Source organism: Lactuca sativa, chromosome 2, assembly GCF_002870075.4.
Source record: "Lactuca sativa cultivar Salinas chromosome 2, Lsat_Salinas_v11, whole genome shotgun sequence".
Taxonomy (NCBI): Eukaryota; Viridiplantae; Streptophyta; class Magnoliopsida; order Asterales; family Asteraceae; genus Lactuca; species Lactuca sativa.
In genome coordinates, this window is record NC_056624.2 from 214390698 (window position 1) to 214413007 (window position 22310).

The 22310-nt window shown below is 36.1% G+C and overlaps 1 long non-coding RNA gene across 1 annotated transcript; it reads right to left on the reverse strand.

Annotated features, from left to right (window-relative positions):
• Positions 1-1374: 1374 nt before the first annotated feature.
• On the reverse strand, positions 1375-20313 carry LOC122196793 (uncharacterized). The gene is made up of 6 exons (XR_006188860.2): positions 20033-20313; positions 19710-19890; positions 19546-19601; positions 18046-18436; positions 7383-8590; positions 1375-7313 (listed from the first exon to the last, which is right to left on the reverse strand). It is a non-coding gene; the product is annotated as an uncharacterized LOC122196793 (long non-coding RNA).
• Between the last annotated feature and the right edge of the window lie 1997 nt (positions 20314-22310).

The following is a 22310-nucleotide window of genomic DNA, read 5'->3' on the forward strand; positions in this document are numbered from 1 at the left end:
GTTGGATCATATATTGTTTGGTCATAAAACTTTATAATGTAAAATTATAAATGTTTATGGTCATAAAAAAATTTGAATTATAAACTTTGGAACATGCTTTTTTGTATCATAAAAAGTTTTAAATCTTATAATTATATATTGTTAGATACTAAAACTTTATGATATAAAAATTTATAATCAACAATGATTGGTGATGAAAATTTTATGATATATATTTTTATAATGCAAAATGATTGTTTGGATATATATTTTTAGTGAGCAGATAATATTCATCCAGAGGCCTTGATTAAATCTGGCTTCTTCGATACCTATAATCGTTAATTTTACGAGAGCTAGAAAATTATGTATAAATTTATGTGGGGATTGACACTCCCACATGCGATTGCTAGCTACAATCCTGACAGGATAACTTTCTTATTATTCAGTATTGAACATCCGATGAAGCGTCGTGTTGGGGCAAACTATTAGTTAAACAACTTCGATTATGGGCGCTCATGTCAATACATTACGAAAACCTTAGAGATCAGACTACTATTAGGAACGCCTTGGAATGGTAGATAAAAATACGTTAGGGTTGTTAAATATCCTAAAAAGATTGAATATTAGGATTAACAAAATACACCAAAAAGATAATAAGTTAGGATCGTTAGGTATCCTTAAAGATAATAAGATAAAATCATTAGTTACCTTGCAAAGATAGTAACTAGGGTTGATAAAATATTTTAAGAAATATTTTTCTAAAAGAAAACGGATTCTTAATTTAATACACCCAAATAATCTAGGAGGTGATATAATAAAACATAGGAAACTAGGAATCTAGGAAAGTAAAGATTTCTAAAAAGTTTTCAAGAATTTATTTTACCTTTACCTCAAAACATGTGGACTCACCAACATCAAGTTGACGTTTTCAAAAATCGCATGTGTTCCTAGGATGGAGTAAAGATCAAGTCAAGAAAATGTTATCAACTTGAAGACATATAGGCTTTCGTTTAAATAGATAGTTATGATTGGCGCTTTGTGATTTGGGAAATCTATGTACCGCCACTACTTGGCATTTCCGCCAGCGGCCGGGTAAGGTGTGACAATATGCATATGCATGTGAATAAGTATATGCATATGCATAAGAATAATATAAGCCAATTAAATATAGATGATTATGCTCATTGATATGCATATGCATATTCGTAAGTATTTGCATATACATATGGATAACTATATTCATATTCATAAGTATATATATATATATATATATATATATATATATATATATATATATATATGAATAAATATATGTATATGCATATACATATGAATAAGTATATGCATAAGTATATGCATATGCATATGCATAAGAATAAGTATATGACATATACATATTTATAAGTATATGCATACGAATAAGAATAAGTATATGTATAAGGCAAGTAAATACATATTATTATGAAAAAATGACCTTTTTCCGAGGTCATATGAGGAGGTTATGTATGTCCAAAGTTGAGTAAAACATTTATAAAATGTTGAAACACAAACCAAAAAACCCAACAGCCCATGTTTAGAGTTGTATAAGTCGATCAAGTCTTAATAGATTAATATGTTTTTTAGCTTAAAATGAAGTTCGAGTATTACAATCTAGAAAAAAAATGACATGTTTCTAAGGTCATTCAAGAAAGTTATGTATGTTCAAAGTTGAGTAAAAAAATTATAATGTTGAAACAGAAACCAAAAAACCCAACAGCCCCTGTTTAGAGTTGTATAAGTCGGTCATTTCTTAACAGATTAAGATGTTTTTTGATCTTACAATGGAGCCCACATGGAGTACTACAATCTAGAAAAAGTGACCTTGTTCCAAGGTCATGTGAGGAAGTTATGTAGTATAACATCCCAAAAATCATAAGTAAAAATTTCAATTTTAATTCAACCAAAACCATAAAATATTCATATCAAACCACCTAGAAGTATGTCAAAGTAAAAATAGTTATCAGAGTACAATTCCAAAATCATAAAAGTGTGGAAACATGGGTGGATGTGTTGCAATTAAGTCGGACTCTTCCTCTTCAAACCGGAAGTACCGGAGACAAAACTTAAACTATAAGCACAAAGTTTAGTGAGTTCTCCCCAAAATACCACATATCATACATACAACAGGCCTCACACAACATTGAAGCCCTCCAAGTGCAGATCTGTCAGTAACATGCGATGGGCCCCGCCCAACACACTCATCAGGCCTCGCCTGGCATCTGGCCCCGCCTAGTATACATTAGGGATGAGCTTTAGAAACGGAACCGGTTTTCCTGTATTATAAGAACCGGGAACCGGACGCCAGTTCTAGCACTATTTCTGGTTCCGGTCCCGATTTTTCAGTTATTTTTTAAACTAGAACCGGTTGAAATATTATATATGATATGTTATCTTCCGGAGCTTGTAAATAATTCAATATTTAACCAAATTATGACTTTTTACATTCTAAATTACACTAAATTACATGAAAAAAGATCAAGTAATTTTGACTTCATATGAGTGAGTTATGCGCATTTTAAAAGCGGAACAAATTCCAAAAAGAAAATGTTGAAACAGAAAATATGCAACATTGATATGTTGTCTTTCGAGTTCTATAACTTATTCAATATCTAACCAAAATATGTGTTTTTATAGTCTAAAATGAAGTACAGACACTAAATTACATGCTGGAAAAAAAAAAGTTAAGTACTTCCGATGTCATATGAATGAGTTATGCACATTTAAAAAAATGGGACAGATTCAAAAAAACAAAAAAAATGTTGAAATAGAGAAAATACAACATTGGTTCTGGCGGTCCTAATACTCACCCCTAGTATACAAGCACATACAATACATGCAGGAGTCACACAGACAACTAGCATTTTAATAACAATAATCAATGAGTCGATGTGTGTGCCTTCAACCTGCTAAAACATTGTGAGAAGACTCAGCTCAATCATATGATGAACAGTCACACACAAGTTGTTGCTACGATGGCTCCACAACTATAAGCCCAATCATAAACCCTCTCACAAAAGGTAAAAGATCTTTTTACCCTTCCGACCGTAGGCCCAACAAGTCATGAACCAATCCTAAAAGACCTAAGGCCTAAGAAATGGCCCAAAAAGGCTTTTGGTGAGTATGTTAAGCATACCACCTTGTTATGCCCAACATACAAGCTCTCACAGCAAGGGAAAACTAGGCTAAAACATGTTACGTTGAGTGTACACCTATATACCCCCTGATTACCAAAACTCCCATTAAGCTCTTAATGCCTTAAGTCCAAATGTCCAAATCATATATCTAGTTCTTGGGAAACGTCTTAAATGATAAAGTCATCAACTTGATGCCTTTTCATGGCTCAAAGAGGCCTAACATCCATTTCTAACACTCTAACTTCATAATATGACCATCAAGATCTACAATTCTAAACTTCTAGAGTAGCTTATACTCACATGAATCAACTTAAGGGACCAAAATATGCCAAAAACCCTAACTAGCCTAGATCTAAATAAAGAATCACCAAGATTAAGACTTTATACCTTTTGGAAGATGATGAAGGTGAATATATTATGGATCAACAAGCTTTAAATCAACAAAGGCTTTTCCAAAGGGTTCTTCTTTCTTCAAGATGCACCAAACACACACCAAAACACATATAAGGCTCAATATTCTCTAAAAAGGGATTATGGTTTCGTGGAAGCTGCTTTGGGACAAAAGAGGCTAATCATAGAAGAGGTATTGGGGTTAAAGGTTCTTAAATAGGGTCCAAACCCTAAATTTTAGGGTTTTCCTTTGCTCGAGTAACATACCATAGGTACGCCCAGCATACTAGGGGGAACACCTTGTGTCCAAATCTTGCCAAGGTATGCCCAACGTACCCCAATTACGCCCAGTGTAATTAACACGGATGTAATTTAATTAAACATTTAGAATTGAATGAATTTACCTGGGAATCGGGTGTTACAATTCTCCCCCACTTTAATCAGACTTCATCCTCGAAGTCCGTCTCCGTAAACAACTATGGGTAATGCTCTCTCAACTCCTCCTCATGCTCCCATGTCCATTCTGAACCCTTCCGGTGCTACCATTACACCTTCACCGGACCCACAACCTTGTTTCAAAAAGTCTTTGTATTCTTGTCTAGGATGGAATTCGGTCTCTCTATGTAATTCGGGCGTTCATCCACTTGCATATCCTCCAATTGAACCACTTCAAAATCATCAACCAAACAATTCCATAGCTAAGAGACATGAAAAGCATTGTGAATTTGAATGAGCTCCCCGGGTAGCTCCAAACGATAAGCAACCCTGCATACCCGTGCAAAAATCTTGAAAGGATCGATATATTTGGGGCCCAGTTTGCCCCGCTTCCTGAACCGGATGACACCCTTCCAAGGTGAAACCTTTAGGAGTACCATATTCCCAACCTGAAATACCAAATATGACTGGCGTCTATCTACGTAACTCTTCTGACAGCTTTGTGCGGTTTATAATGTCCCCCGCACCTGTTGGATCAACTTAGTAGTTTGGAGCACCATCTCTGTGCTACCCATAACTCATTTTCCGACCTCACCCTAGCAAATAGGGGTCCTACATGTTCTCCCGTAGAGCATCTCAAAAGGATGTCAATCAATACTGGTGTGGTAGTTGTTGTAAGAAAAATCAACCAATGGAAGATACGTATATTAGCGACCACCAAAATCCAATACACATTCCCGAAGCTTGTCCTCCAAGGTTTGGATAGTTCATTTGCTCTTACCATTGGTCTGCAAATGAAAGGTTATACTGAAGTGCAACCAAGTACCCAACTCCTCATGGAACCTCTTCCAAAACCTAGAAATAAACCGAATATCCTGATCCAAAATCACTGAGACGGCTGATGGGAACCCCATGTCATGCTACAACCTATCGGATATACACATTTGTTAACTTCTCCATAGAAATGCTCTCCTAAATGGGGATAAAATGTATACTGTTGGTCAATCGGTCCACAATAACCCAAATTGAATCCACCCTCGCTCAGTCTGAGGTAACTTTGTGGTAAAATCCATCTTGATATCCTCCGGTTTCCAAACGGGAACACCCAACGGCTCCATCTTGTTGTGAAGTCGTTGATGCTCGGCCTTGACTTTCCTACTAGTCAAGCACCTCTCCACATACCATGCCACATCCCTCTTCATGCAGGGCCACCAATAATCAAGTCAGATGTCTCTATACATTTTTTTCGCTCCCAGATGAATAGAAAACCTCGACTTATGCACCTCCTCCATCAAAATCTGCCACACACCCCCGCAATATGGAACCCAGACTCTCCGATGATGGTTCAATAATCCCTGACTATCATAATCAAAAGAAGCCACACAACCCACTATGCACTTACTATTCTGGTGCTCCTCTTGCATACCCTCAACCTGAGCCTCCCATATCTGCTCTAAGAGTGGGGTAATCACAATCATCCTCAGACAAACATCCATGATGGGAGTACCGACCTCCTTGTGGCTAAGAGCATCGAACACCATCTTGGCCTTCCCCATGTGATAAAGGATCTTAATATCATAATCTTTCACCACATCCAGCCACTTGCGCCGTCTCATGTTTAGATTTGGTTGATCCATCAGATACCTCAAACTCTTATGGTCCATGTAAATGATACGACGAACCCCATACAAGTAATGTCGAAAAATATTGAGGGCAAACACCACTGCCCCCAGCACCAAATCATGAGTGAGATAATTTGCCTCATGAGGCTTCAGCTGTCTCGAAGCATAAGCTATTGCACGACCCATGTGCATCAAAATTGTATCCAATCCTGAAATCAATGCATCACAATACACCACGAAATCATCCACACCCTATGGAAGGTTCAAGACCGGAGCCTCGAACTTCTGCCTCAAATTCTTAAATGTCGCCTACTACTCAGGCACCCAAGAGAAACTAGCAGACTTCTTCGTCAACATAATCAACGGAACTGCGATCCTCAAGAAATTCTCGATAAACCTCCGATAATACCCAAATAAACCAAGGAAACTCCGAATCTCGAATGGAGACCTTGGAACCTCCCATCGCACTACAGACTCGATCTTAGCCGGATCAACCAAAATACCCTTCTGGTAACAAGGTACCCCAGAAACTGCAACTCACACAACCAAAAATCGCACTTGGAGAATTTGGCATACAACGTCTCCCTCCTTATAGTTTCCAAAACCTTTCGCAAATGATCATCATTCTACTCCTTGGTCTTAGAATAGACCAAGATATCATCAATGAACATGATGACTGAACGATCCAACATTGGTCTACAAACTCAGTTAATGAGATCCATGAATGTTGATGGTGTATTGGTAAGCCCAAAAGGCATCACCACAAACTCGTAACGACCATAACGAGTCCTAAAGGTTGTATTCTGGACATCTTCATCTCGAACCCTTGTCTGATGATAGCCTGAACGCAAATCAATCTTAGAGAACCAAGACGCACCCTGAAGCTGGTTGAACAAATCATCAATCCTCAGAAGCAGATAATGGTTTTTCACTGTTAACTTGTTAAGCTCCCGATAATCAATATAAATATTGTGTGATCCATACTTCTTCTTCACAAATAATATCAGTGCTCCCCAAGGTGAACTACTCAGTCTGATAAATCTCTTTTCTAACAGCTCCTGCAGTTGGGTAGATAACTTCTGCACCTCTGACGGTGCTAATCAATAGTGTGTCTTGTTTATCGGAGCTGCACCTAGAACCAGATCAATATGAAACTCCACCTTCCTAACTAGAGGCACTTTGGGCTAGTCCTTCGGGAACACATCTACATATACGCGAACAATCGATACTTCATCAATCATTCTCTTCTTCTTCTCCCTGGTGTTAAATACATAAGCCACAAAACCAGAACCCCCGCGATGTAGATATCTCCTAGCTCTCGCAGCTGAACTAAGAGTCGGTCCCCGCTGAGCACCCTTGCTATGAATAACCAGTTCTTCCCCACTTGGGGTTCGAACCTGAGCTAACTGGTGCCCGCAGTCAATCATCTCCCCATTAGGGATCAATCAAGCCATCCCTATAATCACCTTGCTTTTGCACAAAGGAATGGGAACCAAATCAATCGGATACCGTTCGTTGAATAACTCCAGAACAAAACCTTGATGTACAATCGATACTTGTACTAAACGATCATCAGCAATCTCTACCTCTAATGGATAATCAAGCTCCCCCGGAGCATCACCGAACCTCTTGCATAATTCAATAGACACAAACAATCGGGTGACGCCCGAATCAAACATAACTAAAGATGGAACACCGTTCACTAGGAATGTCCCTATACAAAAACAATTATATAATAATCATAAACATCAAAACAAATAATAAAATAGGGGGAAATACATACATGTAACCAAATCTGGTGATGCGTGAGCCTCCTCGGCTGTCAGCTGAAAAGCTCTACTCCTCACAACTAGCGCCTTCGCCTTGCCTTGGCGGCCGTCGGTAATACTCAATGTTCATATCAACCATCCAGAAGTATGTCACAGTAAAAACAATTTTTAGAGTACAATCCCCAAATTATAAAAATGCAAAAACATGAGTGGATGTGTTGCGATCAAGTCAGGCGTTTTCCCTTCGAACCAGAAGTACTTTGAACAAGAATTAAATTGTAAGCACAAAGCTTAGTGAGTTCTCCTCAAAATACCACATATCATGGGCCTCGCCCGACATCCATCGGGCATTGCCCGACATTGGGCCTCGTACCGTACAAATCTTTCTATAACATGTGATGGGCCCCTCCCAACACACTCATCAGACCTCGCCTAACATCCGGCCTCACCCGATATACATACAAACACGGACAACTAGCATTCTAGTAACAATAATCAATGAGACGACATTAGTACCTTCGGCCCGCTAAAACATTGTGAGTCTTATCACAATGTTTTAGCGGGTCGAAGGCATTAATGTCGGCTCATTGATTATTTTTATTAGAATGCTAGTTGTATATGTGACTCTTGTATGTATTATGTGTGTTTGTATGTATAACGGGCGGTACGTGATGCCAGGCGAGGCCTAATGAGTGTGTTAGGTGGGTCGCATCACACGTTACAGACATATCTGTACGGGGCGGGGCCCAATCCCAGACGTGGCCCATTATATGTATGGTATGTGGTATTTTAGGGAGAACTCACTAAGCTTTGTGCTTACAGTTTAAGCTTTGTTTCAGGTACTTTCGGTTCCAAGGGGAAGGTCCCGACTTGATTGCAGTGCATCCACCCATGTTTTCGAACTTTTATGATTTTGGGATTGTGCTCTGATAACTATTTTTACTATGACATACTTCTGGACGGTTGATATGAATATTTGATGGTTTTTGGTTGAATTAAAAATGAAATTTTTACTTATGATTTTTGGGATGTTACATTGTAACACTCTAAAAATTCCAACTAATTTAAACTTTTCAAAAACATCCCAATTTCATAAAGTTATTACAAAAAGGTTTTCAATACATTTATTATCAGAGTATTTCCCAGAAACCACATCGTAAACACATAAAACCCGAGGAGTGGTACGATCATGCCTTTGCCTTGCCACAGTCTCCTGAAGTACCTGAAACATTTAAACCACAACTGTAAGCCCGAAAGCTTAGTGAGATACCCCCAAAATACCAACGCCATACAAACATAACCATATCATATAACCGATACAGAACAGCCATGCACTTCGGGTCTACTTTGTGATTGGTCCGCCGCACCGGCCTACAGTCCACTTGGTCCACCCTCCGAGTCTAGCCATATACATCGAGTCTACAGTGTGATTGGTCCGCCCGCACCGGGCCTTCAATCCACCTTGTCCACTCTCTGAGTCTACAGTATGACTGGTATGTCCGCACCGAGCCTTCAGTCGGCCTGGTCCACTCTCCGAGCCTCGGCACGTCTGGTCCGCCCTCGTGGGGCCTACAGCCTATCCGGACCGCTCGTTGGGCCTTCGGGAAAACCGGTCCGCCCTGGGTATGTTGGCCTACAGCACAAAGCAGGACTCGCCTCAACCCAACCCCAATCCAACAACCATGAGCACATAAACTTATAATCATATAACAATCCTCATCCAATCAAACCGATCTGGGAGATCACATAACATAACCTCATCCTAACAAGGATACCGACCTAACCGAGCACTAGCATAACATCATCCTATATACCAGGATACCGACCTTAACCAGGTCTCTAACATATACCATCCTAACTACCAGGATGCAAACATAGCAAAGCAACAACATAACAACAATACTCGGATTACAATCCGATAAAGGGTCGGCCTTGGTGCCTTAGACCCTGTTGATATAGTGAGGATAACTCACCTCGCAACCGCCGACTGAAAGGATAAGATCACGCTGCTCCAACCTCCGACACGAACTCCACCACTAATCAATACCAAAAGACTGAACTCAATAAATACCCATAATTACCAAAACACCCTTGGAAGTCAACTAGTCAACTCTTGGTCAAAGTCAAAGTCCTCAGTCAAAGTCAACCCTCATGACTGACTCTACTCGCCGAGTCAACCCGCTGACTCGTCGAGTCCCCATGCTCTGAAACTCCCATAACACGACTCAACTCGCCGAGTCACCCCAAGACTCGCCGAGTCCCACAACTCTGAGTCGAACCGTACTCAACTCACTGAGTCATCCCCTGACTCACCGATTCACAACTTAACCAGAAAAGGTTAGGACCTCACGACCAGACTCGCCGAGTCCAAGAAGAGACTCTCCAAGTCCAAGGCTATCTTCAACCAACTCCTCGAGTTGTTCTTCCAACTCGTCGAGTTGCTGCCTATCTTCATGCAACTCGCCGAGTACACCCATGTGACTCGCCGAACACCTCTAGCTCTTAACCCATACAGAGGCTTTCCAAGCCATGCAGGGTCTCAAATCCATAGATCTACTCTTATACAAGCCATCCATCACGTAAAGCGGCAAACTTTATGTGAATCCAAGGAGATCTAAGCATAATACACTCTTGGCTAAGGTTTGGGACTAAAAGGCTTGATCAACAGCTTTTGAACAGGGAATTTATGCTCTTTTGGATCATCACTACTCTAGATCTTGTTGGATTAGTGTCTAAGTCTATAAGTATTTTGGTATGTATTTGACCCGATGGTGCATGGTCATTTTGGGTTGCCTTCACCAAAGCAACTTGATAGGATGAATAATGGAGAGAAAGGATTAAATATGATTTATTAATATATTATGGGAATAATATATTAAAGGAGAAATCATATTGTTTAATTAATATTAGTCAAGAATTAATTAGTAATTAGTTTTGTGACTAAAAGAGATTAATTAAACTTAAGGGACTGAAATTGTAATTATAAGATAATTGCAATTTGGGCCATGGATTGTCTTGAATAAAGGGGTGGACGAATTCTAATGGGAAACCCATAAGGAAATCATCCAAGGGCTTGATTAAAGGAGTCCATGGGTTGCTTAGGGCTTAAGAAACCAAATTAGGGTTTCCTTGTTAGATAACCCTAATAGCCTCACTATATATAGAACCCTTAAGGCTAAAAAACGTGGGGAACTTCTCTTCTAGGGTTAGAACACGTTCTGGGCAGCCTCCATCCTCTCTCCTCTTCATCCTCTTGCTTATGGTGTTTGTGAACCATTAGAGGAGTGACACTTGTGACTCTAAGCCTTCCAAAGTCAATACAAGGAGATTTGGGATTGTTATTGCTACATAACAATCAAGGTAACATCTTAAACCTATTCTCATGTTAATATGATTATTTGAATGCTAGAATTAAGGTTTATAGTCTTGGATAACTTGCATGTACAATAGAGAAACCTAGATCCAAGCATTAGGGTTTGTATGAGCACATAGGATGTTCTTAGGACCAAAACCCATCAGTGGTATCAGATCCTAGATTGGTTTCTATTGTATTGATGTTTGATATGTTTGAAAAAAATTCATTTTTTTGGTTTCTGGAGGCTGGACTCGACGAGTCCAAGCTTGACTCGACGAGTCAACTCGTCAGATGGAGCATATCTCGGGATTTCTTGTTGTGTTTGCTTTGGGATAGTTACCTTATCATATTAGATCAATATAAATCCGATTTTATGATATATTTGACTATATTCTTGATCTAATTGAAGATATTTATCAATTAATAAGATAATTGTTTCTTTATGTGATAATTGATTAATTATTTTGACTAAATTGATAAATTGTTTTGCAAGAAATCATTAAATAAATCAAATATGGATAATTATGTGATTAATTTTTAATTTAGATTATTTGTTATTTGATCCTTATGTTATGAAATGTTTCATATTTTCCCCTTTAGGTTTTATAGTTTAAATTTGAACCCAAAAGTTTTGTTGTTTTGAAATTTAAATAGTTAAAACCCTAATGTTTTGAAAAATGTTTCAAAACTTGCCCTCAAGTTTTGGAATTTAAATTTCGATTAAATAGTTTAATTTTGATATATATTTAAATTCTAAACCCTAATGTTTTGAAATGTTTCAAAGCTTGCCCTCAAGTTTTGGAATTTAAAAGTTGATTAAAACTTTAATTAGGAATGTTAAATTCTAAAAGCCTAGTATTGTTTTGAAAAGATTCAAATCACACCCTTATGGTTTTATTAATTAATTATGGTGTATAATTAAAAGAAGTTTAATAAATCCATAAAAGTTTAGGTTTACAATTTAATTGAATTAAAGGTATAATTGTTAAATTTAACCACATAGTATTTTAAAAGTGTTAAAATACACCCTATATATATATATATATATATATATATATATATATATATATATATATATGTAACATTAAAAGTCTAACATTATATATATGTATGAGTAAAAGTCAGTCTTACCGTTAGTAGGCCTCATTCACAAAGTTGGTCTATAAGGTGTGTTTAAGAAAATTGCCTATAAAATGGCGATTGAATGGGTATCCACTCTTACCCACCGCACTCTTGACTAGTGGAGGGTCGTTAGCCGAACGGGTAGGATAGGACAAAACCTTCCATTATAAGAATAATGAAGTATAAAAGTAACTAAATGTTTTCATAAAATTCCCAATCTTAGTTACTTAGGCAAAAGTGAATTGATGCAATTCCATGAAATTACACTTTGTGCCCTTGCGAAGACGTTAGTGGAGCGTGTGTTGTTAACCGGCACACTAAATGGTTCTAAGCAAAGGTAGCAAAGGGTGACTAAATGTTTGTCATAGTTCGGTGGAGCGTGTGTGGTTTACCGGCACATCGAATAGGTGAATGTAATATGTGAGGGCACCTTGTAAGTTTGCATGGTTATTCACACCCGCTTTGTGATCCTCGGCATCCCAGTCACAAACTAGAGGGGCATATCAAGATTTAAACATGCCATTGAAAGTTCAATGAATCTCAAAGGATCTAGGAGTTTTCATAGATTTAAAACTTAAATTTCTTTTTCGTTTTTCATGGTGGAAATTAGTGAATCGTCATTCACTTACCTTCAAATGTTCTGCAATTTGGGTTACGGCATCCCTCTCCCGAGTTGTAGAATATTGTGTTGGGTCCTAGCCTTAGTATCTCATTTGGGTGATATACTAAGGACTCAATCAATCAACTAACTTGAATTCGTTTTTCTCCCGTTTTGTAGATGTCAAAGTTCGACAACTATGGTTTTCCCGAATCCCGTGGAACAAGCATTCCACATGAAGATGATATTCCACGATTCGATCGAGGAACAAGAAATCATGCTTCACTTCCTCCACCTCCTAAAATTATTCTCCCTAACCCACAAGTTCAAAGGCTTGAAAAGTTCAAGCTCACTCAAGCCCTTTTGGAAAGTAAACATAAAGAAGGAAAGTCGGTGTGTGCACACGTCCTAGGGATGAAGTCAGACATTGATAAGTTAAGAATGTTGGGATCCGTTGTCTGTGAGGAGATGGCTGTTGATTGGGTTCTTCAGTCACTTCCTAACTCGTATAGTGAGTTCGTAAGAGAGTACTATACAATGAACTGCGACGTGACCCTTATAGATCTCACATATATGCTTATTGCTGTTGAATCAGCAATGGTTTGGCGCTATAGAAAAGCAAAGTTGATTGGTGAATCTACCTTCAAGACCTCTATGGATATAGACAATGGCAACAAAAGACATGCCATGATCGAAGAGTTTGATCATAAGAGAAAGGTAATGTCTGAAGTAGTACCATGTCATGTTCCAAAAGAGTCAATTTGCTTTTATTGCCAAGAGAAAGGGCATTGGAGACAAAGCTGCCCCATTTACCTAAGAGATCTAAGAGATGGGAGAGTCGAAACGTATGGCTCTAATATAGGTAAAATCCATTAACTAACTCTTTAAGCTTCTATTCTAGATTCTTAATACATAATGTGATAAGATTGCAATTGATGTTTTGTAGGATTGAAGAAAAGAAAGGAAGCTTAAGGGAAGAAGTGAGCAGAATCTAACCGTGAAGGAATGGATTTCGATCGCATTTCTCGAAGATTAGATTCTTGAGCTACTACTTAGAGTTAGAATTAGATTGCTAAGAAATATGTATTAGCATAGTTTTTCAATGAATTGCATTGTAAGGACAAATTTTTCCGCAATAAAATAAATTTTGATTTTATACTATTTATTTATCATTATAATGGCGTATATGAAAAATTGATGTTTGAATGTTTCTAATATTAGCAATAATGGATTTGATTCTTAGTTATGTTGTTTATGGAAATGTCGAAAAAATTACCAAATAGGGAGAGTTTCTCATCGCCCAAGTTTCAATTAGACAGAAACTTGGAATCATGCAACTTGGTTGCACGATGAATGAGAAATTTCATATTTGGAAATTAGACTAATTCATTGACAAAGTGTCAAGTAAAGGACTAGGAGATCGAGTACACAAAGTTGCGTATTGATCAAGTCCACCATAAGAGTAACAAAGTTATTTGTCATGATTTACTAAAGGTTTAGTAAATATGATTATACTTATAAGATTAAGTGTAATTCTGAATTGATTGAAAAGGTTTAAATCAATAGCAGAACGAATAAGAAGAATCAAGTAGGCAGAAAGATAAAAGTTTCTCCATTCTAAGAAGAAGGGAGAGTACCTTTTATGCTATATGATAGGTCTTAATGATTAAGAACCATATCTCAATTGATCCTCTAAGTGAGTCTTAGTACAATTGTATGTCTAAGAAGAGGAATCAAGAATTCAAGAAATGGTTAAATCAAGAAGTCAATCATACTTCGTTCCAAAACAAGTCTTAAAGTTAAGATTGTGATATTGAGTGAAAAGTATTAAGAAGGTTTATAACATTCATCAAATATGGAAAGTTGTGTTGTCTTGGATAAGACAAAGACCAACTAGGACCAATTTATGAAGTGTTTTGATAAAAGCTACACTAACTCTTGAATATTTGTTTGTCAAGAAATGGTTATTGACAAGAGAATCTTATATGTCAAGGAGTCAGTGGGAGTCTTAATGGTCTTGAAAGGTTTCAAGAACAAATCAAAATAGACCTTATCGATCATCACTAGCACACGAGTTGAGGTTTACAACCTATCGTGTTGACATTATTTTGTTTATGTGTCAATCCAATCGAGTTAATTATGCATTTGAGTTCTATGAGTTCTCATTTTGAACACATAAAAGGCAAGGCACCTTTATCAATGAAAGGTACATTGATAGGAAAGGGTGAGCTGCTTAACTACTTGGAAGACATGGTGGGCAGCTGTGCTACCATAAGGCAAGAAATCAAGATTAAGAAAGTTCGGTCCATATGAGTTTGAATTTGTCATAAACTTTGGTTTTAACAAATTCACATGGATAGGAACACATACACCGTTTAAATCTAAGTGTCATAAGATTTCATCCTTCATGAAAATGATTGTGAGGAAATGCTTTCACTAAGAAAGATTTTAAGAAGATAGTAATTGTAAAATTGCATTCTTGAATTAGATTATGGTTACGGTATCCCTTTACATAATTTGAATTGTGAGGTTTGGCAATTAGTCTTAATTGTTTAGACATACATATGAACTATCTAAGGCAAAAGTGTATAAGAAGCCTTGATAAAAGATTATCAAAGCAGTAAGTATTAGAAACATGAACTTAAGAAATTCAATAAGTATTGTTTTTTTGAAAGTTAAGATGTTTATGAATACATGTCGAAGCTAGTGGGAGCATAAGTGTTATGTTTTATAATAATCATCATGATAGTGGGAGCATAAATGTTATGATTGTATGATTATTAAGGAAAGTATTGCAAGGTAGCAATATTAATTATAGAAAACAAGAGTTATACCTTGCAAAGTCGTAAGGGTTGTAAAGTTGTTTTGCTATAATTAAGGGAGATAATATTATGCTTCATTTCAAATCTAAAGGCTTAGGTTGTGGAATGTTAATAAATTTAGTCAAAGGTACATAGTGTGTTCTCAGAATTTCGATTATGATTACGGCATTCCTCTTCACAATTCGAATTTTTGAGAACATAGCAAATAAAACATTATGCGTCGTGTCCCATACGCTTCGAGTATAGGATCGATTGCAAATGCTTTAATATTTGACCATTCTAAAATTTTCCAAATGTCTAGCGCATTTAGAGGGAAAAGGAACTAGAACCGGTTTTTGACTAAAATAATTAAACAACTATCAAAGGACAATCCAAAGTTCGACGAGGATTGGTTGCTTGTGAGTAGTTGGAAGCATGGTATTGAATGGACCATATCGACATTATTGTGAATAGAAAAGATTCTATTAAGAATGAGTTGTCATATGGAAAATATGAAAATGTTTCCATATTGGATGGACCATATCGACATTATTATGAATAGATAAGATTCTATTAAGAATAAGTTGTCATATGGAAAATATGGAAATGTATCCATATTGGGAATGGAATATTCAAAATCTATGACTAGATTAGAAACTTTTATGCAAGGGATGTTCAAAGGAATGTATTTTGAGTGAGAGACATCATATCTAAGGAATTGTATGGTAACAATCTCCGATAGAGGACTTTGTAGTTTCATTGGCAATAGTCTTTGTGTCTTTGGTGCAGTGACATTACGAAAGGATCGTTGCATAAAATGTTAGAATCTAGCATATTCTATAAGTAGCAAGAATTTGATATTTTTTCACTTATGGAAAAAGGATTTGGAGTTGTGAAATGAGAATGATTGGAAATGTGTTCAATGTGATCTATTTCACAAAGTAAGAACCATAGGTAAACATTGTGTGCATGCTAGGAGCATGGGACAAGTGTTGTAATTCAAGTAAAAAGTTGATTACCCGGAATGACAAATAATGAGTAATCGATATGGTGATAAATAAAAGGTGTTTTATTTATACTCAAAGGTTTGAGGCCATATGGGATTAGTATTATTCTTGTGTTTCACATTTGCATGTTTTGACTTCCAGAATAATTTAATTGGTTAAGAACAGTCAAATTATTCGAACGGGCCATAGTCGTTCATATGTTGGAAGTAGGTATGAATGAAGACTGTCGTGAATTAGTGTGTGGATTGTCTAAAGAGCATTAGACATAAGCAAATGTTTGCTACAACGTTCATGAGTGCTTATGAATATGAATTTGAGCATTGGATTAAACCCACGCTCACTTGGATCACTCCATGAATTGTATCACGAGTGATTGGTGAGACGATAACATCTTATATTCTTGAAACCGAGATGTGTGAGTTGTATCTTACAAATCGGTTGCACATTGATAATTTGTAAACGCACTAGTAACTTGGTCTTATAAAACATATCGTTGTGTGTGATTCGGTGAGTGAGTGCAAGCAATCAATGTATCAAAGTTTATCCGTTCCTTTTATTCAAAGTAGGATAAAAGCGATATCTTTAGGCCCCTCGATGATTTAGTGATGACAAATGTAAATGCTCGGCCGGGCTATGGCTAATTTGATTTGTTCAATTAGTCAGTCATCATAAATCGGAATCGAGATATAGTACAAAGAGAATGATTTGAAATCATATCTCATATGATATCTAGAATGGAGGAATATATGATCCCTTATCTAAGGACACGCGTATCTGATAGAATCAGAGTTGACAGCGGCTTTGGAAAGCTACGATTGCAGATCAGGATCTGAAGTCATACGCATAATAGTTATTAGACTTATCCAAGTGGGAGATTGTTGGATTAGTGTCTAAGTCCATAACTATTTTGGTATGTACTTGACCCGATGGTGCATGGTCCTTTTGGGTTGCCTTCACCAAAGCAACTTGATAGGATGAATAATGGAGAGAAAGGATTAAATATGATTTATTAATATATTATGGGAATAATATATTAAAGGAGAAATCATATTGTTTAGTTAATATTAGTCAAGAATTAATTAGTAATTAGTTTTGTGACTAAAAGAGATTAATTAAACTTAAGGGACTGAAATTATAATTATAAGATAATTGCAATTTGGGCCATGGATTGTCTTGAATCAAGGGGTGGACGAATTCTAATGGGAAACCCATAAGGAAATCGTCCAAGGGTTTGATTAAAGGAGTCCATGGGTTGCTTAGGGCTTAAGCAACCAAATTAGGGTTTCCTTGTTAGATATCCCTAATAGCCTCACTATATATAGAACCCTTAAGGCTCAAAAACGTGGGGAACTTCTCTTCTAGGGTTAGAACACGTTTTGGGCAGCCTCCATCCTCTTTCCTCTTCATCCTCTTGCTTATGGTGTTTATGAACCATTAGAGGAGTGACACTTGTGACTCTAAGCCTTCCAAAGTCAATACAAGGAGATTTGGGATTGTTATTGCTACATAACAATCAAGGTAACATATTAAACCTATTCTCATGTTAATATGATTATTTGAATGCTAGAATTAAGGTTTATAGTCTTGGATAACTTGCATGTACAATAGAGAAACCTAGATCCAAGCATTAGGGTTTGTATGAGCACATAGGATGTTCTTAGGACCAAAACCCATCAGATCTGAGGTAGCAACCTCAGATCCAACCTCCAAACTCAAGATAGCACTAGATAAATTCCCAAAAACCCCACAAATAATAGATCTAAGTGGATAACAGCTCAAGCAACGAATCCTTACCTCCAAAGAAGACTTCAACAGAAGAATAAGCCAAAACCTTGCAAAGCCCCTTGCTCCAAGCCTCTTAATCTTCAAAGATTTCTTCAACAAACACTCCTTCAAGATCCAAATGCTCTATAATTCTCTCACACACGAAAATTAGGGTTTCTGGACTTCAAGGGAGAGCAAAGAGGCTGGGGAGAGGGTATTATGTTCTTTATATAGGGCTCAATCCCTGGGATTATGGTTTTCTCCACACAGCACCAACTCGCCGAGTCCAGCTGCCGAATCGCCGAGTTGGCCACTTAACACGCGACCAGAGTCGCGACCCTACTCGCCGAGTCCACCTATGGACTCGCCGAGTGGACCATTCACATTTTCACTTTGAACCCTGAACTTCCACTCCTGAACTCTGGATGTTACATACATGTATGTTCAAAGTTGAGTAAAAATTTATAAAATGTTGAAACAAAATCCAAAAAAATCAATTTTCCTTGTTTAGAGCTGTAAAATTTGGTCAGTTTTAACAAATTAAGATGTTTTTTTAGCTTAAAATGAAGCCCACACAAAATACAATAATCTAGAAAAGAAATGACTTTTTTCCGTGCTCATATGAGGAAGTTATGCGTTTTCAAAGTTGAGTTAGAAATTTATAAAATGTTGAAAAAAAACAAAAAATAATGACCCTTATTTAGAGTTGTATAAGTCGGTCAATTCTTAACGTATTAAAATGTTGTTTGAGCTTAAAATAAAGCACATGCAGAGTACTACAATCTAGAAAAAAACCACATGGTTCCAAGGTCGTATGAGGAATTAACATTAATCTTTTAAGACAAAAGAAGTTACGTGGCTACATTTTGTCAAAACAAATGTACATTGTATATGAGCAAGTTCTATGAGGAATAGACTCAAACAGCTGGTGGGCACAATATGTTGCATATACACATACATGCACCAACAGGGGTTAAAATCCAGTTCTACCAAGGATTAACAAAGGGAAAAAGAAAAGTCAGGTCACCTTTCAATTTTAAAGTCTTCTAATTCTTTTTACATACAATTTATCTAGTCTTTTGTCATTGATCAATTTCAAATTTTCAATCAAGATTATAACCAATTCATACTATAATTTGTAGTCCAATAACCAATAACCAAAAGAGTAATAATAAAATCCAAAGATTAGAATTTTGAGAAGAGAGAATGTAAGTTATGTAAACCATCTCCTACACGAATTGAGATCTTACTAGGTCTATAACTCTCATCAAGATTGAAATCAATATAAATCCCCACCTACTGAACAAGCAATAAAACCCTATTATAGATTTCAAATGCAAAATGTGATTTAATGATTAAGGAAACAAAACTAGAATATGCATTTCCTCTATTTTAATAAGTTCAAAATTTTGAAGACGTTTCAAGAACATACATAAGTTATCAAATTACTAACGTTGTTCTATCACAAAGTTTAAGCTTCTTAAATCAGACTGCTAGAGTAATATAAGGAGAAAGCAAGATTGTATGTACCTGAAGTTTAACTTTCTTTTGGAACTGAATGTTAACAAACTATGGTTGTGCACCATCTGATTTGAATCCACAATCAATAAAGGATTTGTCAATTGGAAAACCAAAGCACCAAACACACAGAAAACTAAAAAGATTGGGGAAACGAAAGGGAGAAATTAACATACTCCCAGTAGGTTTCATAATTGTCATCTTGCCAGATTTATAAGAGCTTACACTCCAAACAACCATATTTGCCATCTCATGAAGGTCACCATCCACCACCAGCTGTGGATTCCCTCTCGTGAATTTCGTTTCTTCTCTCTCCAATGATTCAATCGCTATTTTACCAATGAATAACGATCTGATCTATTACCTAACAATTGTCAGTTATAACGAAAAGTAGCTAAAAGTATAACGAGAAGTAGTTGAAAGAAGAAACATATTAAATTATAAAGAAACTATCTCAAAACAATCGGAAAATAGAATAGAGGGGAAAGGGAGGAAGTACCGTGTATAGGATACGAGAAGAAATTTGAACTTTAGTTGGATATTCTTCCAGCTCAATCTAAATATTGAATTCGAATATGAAAAAATCTTATGCATTTTATTGATGTATTTTTTTTCTTATTAAATTGCATTCATTGCAAATTGATCAAATTTCATGACAAATCTTTGAACATGAACTGTAAACGTTGTGTATCTTATTGGTTTATGTAGAAAGCGGAGGTTGTTTGGTAAGATTTTGAATGTAATTGACAATTCAAATGAATCTCAGGATCAGTTTGTTGGTCCGCTCTCCAAAATGGAGTTTGCAGTTGGACTTATATATATATATATATATATATATATATATATATATATATATATGTGTGTGTGTGTGTGTGTGTGTGTGTGTGTGTGTTTTGTTTTATTTTATATTTTAGATATTTTTTATTTATTTTATTTTGAAAATAACTATGACTTGAAATTGAAATTGGTAAATTTAGTGTGATTATAAATTTTTTTCGCTTGTACTTAAATAATTAGTTAAAAATAATTGCTAAATCATATGTTTAACTGAACATTGCAATTTTTTAGACTTATCATGTTCTACATTTGTTTTATTTTGGATGCCGATTATCTTTCTAAGTCGAATCATCACAACATGAACATTCGTATTACCATGATTAGGAAGGTGGTTTAGCGGATTGAAAGACATTATGAGATGGAATAATGACTTAAAAGGGTAATGTATTTTTTGATTTGTATATATTTAACCACTGATTTTTTTTTTCGTTTACATTTACCCTTCAACTTATTAAACTGTACACATTTAGTCCTTATGACCGGTTACTCCAAGTTAGCCGGTAAAAATGACTTAAAAGGGTAATATATTTCATACTTTGTACACATTTAGTCTTTAATATTTTTGTACACATTTAGTCCTTAATATATTTTTTTGTTGCAAAATAAGTCATTTTTGTTTTTGTACTCATTCGGTACTTATGAATGATTTCTTTAGGTTTTCTCATGACATTTTACATGGGATAATCATATGGTGGTGGGATAGGTTGAGGTGATTCTGCTATATACTGTAGACTAAGATACATGGTGCGGGTCGACTGTAAGTTGTAGGCAGTGAGGCTTGAGAAGAGCGGTTGGGTTAAGGCGGCATGCCGACAAACCCTAGGTATTCTAGTCTGATTACTGATTGGACCTGTTGCATTTTGGCATTCCAGTCTGATGACTGATTGGGCCAAAGTATTCCAATCTGATGAGTGTGGGCTTGTTATGCATGATAATACGTTTGTTGTATCGAGTATTTTGGAGAAAACTCAATAAACTTTGTGTTTACCTAGTTGTTTATGTTTTCAGGTTCTATCGTTGATCGTAGAAAGACGAAAACATAAATGTACACAATCATCAATAGTGTTGAGGATTCCGTGTTTCTTACATTACTCTGATTTTCGATAAATGTATTTTGGAATAAACGTTTTTTCTTAATAATGGACTTATAATTAGGGACTTTTGCCTTATTTAGAAATAAAAAAAATTTGTTGTGAAAATGAGACGTTACACATAAACATCAACAACCGCACACACTTCATCAATGATTGTCTCACGTAGGATATCGTAAGAAAAAACTAAAGAAATCTTTCATAAATAATAAATGAGCACAAAAACAAAAATGACTTATTTTGAAACAAAAAAGTATTAAGGATTAAATGTGTACAAAAATATTAATGATTAAATGTGTAAAAAAATAAGAAATATATTACCCTATTAAGTTATTTTTCCGGACTAACCTAGAGTATTATGACTGAATGTGTATATTTTAACATGTTGAAAGGGTAATATGAATGAAAAAAAAAACTCAGTAACCAAATGTGTACAAATCGAAAAATATATTATATTTTTAAGTTATTATCCCAATTTTTATTTGTTTAGGTAGGCAAAGATCAACAACATTTCCTTTTCAAAATAATTGCCACCTACTCATTATTCATGTCATGAGATATCAAATCATATGAACCTACCATAAATAGTTAATATTGAAACCACTATCTAACGTTGAGCAAAATAGTTAATATTGGAACCACACATGACACACCCGAAAGGCCCACGACTTTGACTAAATATTAAACCCGGGTCTATCGATGGTCCAAATGGGCACCAAAATGAAAATATCCGAAAAGTAATTAATTTGGAATCGCAGTGAAAACATGTAAACCATCTACGAGCCACTTGTTTTTTTTGGTGGTCTTTGACCAATCAAATCCGTATATTCATTAGATGCCCTGCATTTA